The following is a 3,376-nucleotide window of genomic DNA, read 5'->3' as shown; positions in this document are numbered from 1 at the left end:
AGACTGTCTGGCTCCCAGTCCCATCCTTCCCCCTGGGACAGAGGATTCTTCAGGCCTCCCTCCCTCCACTCTCCCCACAAAGTCCTCAACACCCTGCCCTCTTCTCCGATTCAACACCACCACCCCCCCGCCCAGCACCTACTGTGCGCCCACCATGGCCTCAGCCCCTGCCTGGAGGAACCCAGAGGCTGGTTCTGGTTCTTGCCCTCAGAGTGAGGGGCATACGCTGGGCAGTGGGACAGGAGGGGCAGGAGAGCAGAAGCCTGGCGGTGGAAGCCAGGTGTCGGGCCCAAACGGGAAGCCGTGGATCTGCAGTGTACCCCGGGGAGCTGGGAGTGTGGGCTCAGCAGTCAAATCTACCTTTGAGCCGAAACCGGTTTGGCTCAGTGGATAGAGCGTCAGCCTGCGGACAGAAAGGTCCCGGGTTCGATTCCGGTCAAGGGCACGTACGTTGGTTGCGGGCACATCCCCAGTGGGGGGCGTGCAGGAGGCAGCTGATCGATGTTTCTCTCTCATCGATGTTTCTGACTCTCTGTCTCTCTCCCTTCCTCTCTGTAAAAAATCAATGAAATATATTTTAAAAAAATCTACCTTTGAACCCCACTTCCTAACCCAGTGGCCTCAGGTAAGCCGCTTCCTTCCCGCCTAAGCTGTGGAATGGGAATAACATTAGCACCGCCTTGCAGGTGGGTGTGACAATGAGGCCACGCACGGAAAGCGCTTAGCCCAGGGCCTGGCTATAGTAACTGCTCGGTAAGATATTGGCAGCCATTACTGTAACTCAAGTTTCTACACAACCTGGCACCAAGCAGTCACTCAGTAAATGGAAGTTATGGTATTGTTATTACCATCCACATTGGCCAGGCCCCGCTGGTCAAGGAGAAGGCAGACTCTAGCTTTCTTGCCTGCCTTGGTAGGCAGAACAGTGCCCTCCACGACTCACAGGTTGAGAACCGCTAGCAGAGTCGCCTAAGACCATCGGAAAACACAGATATTTACATTACGATTCATTACCAGTAGCAAAATTACAGTTATGAAGTAGCAACGAAAATAATTTTATGGTTGGGGGTCACCACAACATGAGGGACTGTATGAAAGGGTCGCGGCATTAGAGAGGTTGAGAACCACTGCCCTAGAAGCTGGAACAGGCAAGGACATGGGTCCCATCAACACCTTGATTTCAGCCCCGTGAAACGCATCTCAGACTGCTGGCCCCCAGGACTGTAAGAGAATAAATTTGCGTTGTTTTACGCCACTAAGATGTGGTAACTTGTTACGTTGGCAATAAGAAACTAATATGTCATTCTTAACATACACCGGCAACTGCTCCATCCTCAAGAACCCACACACTCACTTCCGCCACAGAGAAAAAGCCACGCCCACTGCTGACAGACGGCCGTGGTTGGGGTTCACTGCTGCGGGCTGAGGAGCGTTCTCCCAGCATTCCCAGTCCTGCTTGCCCTTGTGTATGTCCCCGAGCGGCAGTGGCTGTGGCAGGGCAGCTGCTGGTCCCGTGGAATTGGGCACTGGTGACCCCAGCAGCAGTCTCTGTTCTGGACGGATGGGAGAGCCGCGTGAGGTGGGCTATTCTTGGGGCTACTGTCTATCTAGTGTTTACCATGGGCCAAGCCCTGCCCAGGACCCAATCTTCCCAAAGCCTGGGAACTATTACCAGCCCCATTTTACAGATGAAGAAACTGAGGCTCAGACAAGTAACATAACTTGCCCGAGGCCATCCAGCAGGATGTGGTCTGTCTGCACTTGTACAGGCCCAACCATGGGGCCCCCCTGCCTTCCCTGGGTGCTCTGCCCACTCCCAGGCCACTCATATCTGAGACCCATCGGGCAGTGGACCTCAGCTGTAGGCCAGGCTGTGGGGCCTGGGATACTCCCTCCCCCAGCACTCTCCGGGCCTTGGGGCTACGAATCATGGCCCCTTGTCTGCCTCTCAGAGGTCTGCACGCTAGCTGAAGTCACAGGTGCAGGTGCAGGAGGACCCTGAGAGGGCTGGACCCCGGGGGGAGGAAGAGATGCCCTGAGAATCACAGCACCAGCACCCCTAGATGGACGCCAGCCCCTCCTCATGGTGAGCAGCTGCAGCCTGTGCAAAGCCGTCTGACCTCGCTCAGGCTTCCTACAGCTCGCCATCACATTCCCATTTCACAGAAAATAACCATAATGAGAACCACGGCGATCATGGCCATCAGCGGAGCCCCTGTCTAGGCCAGGCAGCGGGCTAAGAGCTTGCTGACGTCCTCTCATTCTATCGTCTCACACATCCTCCAGGAGGAAACGCCTCACTCGGCCTCCTTTCCAACTCGCACCCTGGGGCCCAGAGCCCACTCCTGCGGCCTCTGTCAGATCCTCGCTGTACAGAGGAGGAAATGGGCCCAGAGAGGGTCCTGGCTTGCTCGAGGCCCAGCAAGTGCAGGGGTGGGCTGAGAACCCAGGTCTCCAGGCCCCCAGAGGAGCCTGCCTTCCTCTGGGTCACAGGGCTTCGCTTGTGTGACATCCTTGGGAGGTGGGGGCTCGAGCTGAAGGCCCTGAGGACCCGGGGCAGGTGGGTCTAGAGTCTGCCCAACGGGGTGGCATATGGCCCTAAATCCATCTTCTTGTGCCTCTCACGGACCCAATTTCCTGGACGCCAGCACCTGGGAGCCGGGGAGCCAGAATTAGGGCTCCCCAATGCCCCCCAACTGGTGTTACCGGGGACCCTGCCTGTACCCTGGCCCCTCCCAGGAGACGTTTGCCTCAGATGACTTCCTGGCGGTGTTGGTGCCAGGCGGGGAGGAGGGAGGAGGCAGGCTGGGCGTCTCTGTCACAGCGGGCTACAGAGCCCTGCGCGGAATCCCAATTGAGCTATTTTTAATGTGCTTCAATTTTCATTTTCTTTTATTGGAAAACACAGATGGTGACTCGCTGCCCCTCACACACCGAGCAAGGCGCCGACAGGGAGAGCGCTGTGCAGCAAACACGCGTCCGCCCCTCCCGTGTCCAGGGAACCGTAGCCAGCCACCCAGTCTTGCGGCTGCCCTGGGCCTCAGTTTACCCAGCTGTGAAATGGAGCTGGCTGAGGTGGCCCCCAAAACCCCCGCCGCGCCACAGTCTCTGAGGGTCTGGGCTAGAGCAGGGGAGGAGGCTCCCACCTGCCACGGGCAGCAAAGGGCATCCCGTGTAATGGACACCCCTGCCAGGGAAAGAGAGGTACGCGGGAGGGGAAGGGACGATGGTTGGCCATGGGGAATTACCTCCGTGACACCTCCAGCCCTGCTTGGAGGCTTCCCCGCTTTACAAATGAGGAAACGGAGGCTCAGGAGATCAAGTTCCCTGCCCAAGAGCCCAGTGGCTGGGGCGGGGCAGAGCTGGGCGCTGACCC

The sequence above is a fragment of the Eptesicus fuscus genome, chromosome 9 (assembly GCF_027574615.1).
Source record: "Eptesicus fuscus isolate TK198812 chromosome 9, DD_ASM_mEF_20220401, whole genome shotgun sequence".
Classification (NCBI taxonomy): Eukaryota; Metazoa; Chordata; class Mammalia; order Chiroptera; family Vespertilionidae; genus Eptesicus; species Eptesicus fuscus.
The sequence above is the reverse complement of the archived record's forward strand: the minus strand, read 5'-3'. Positions refer to the sequence as shown.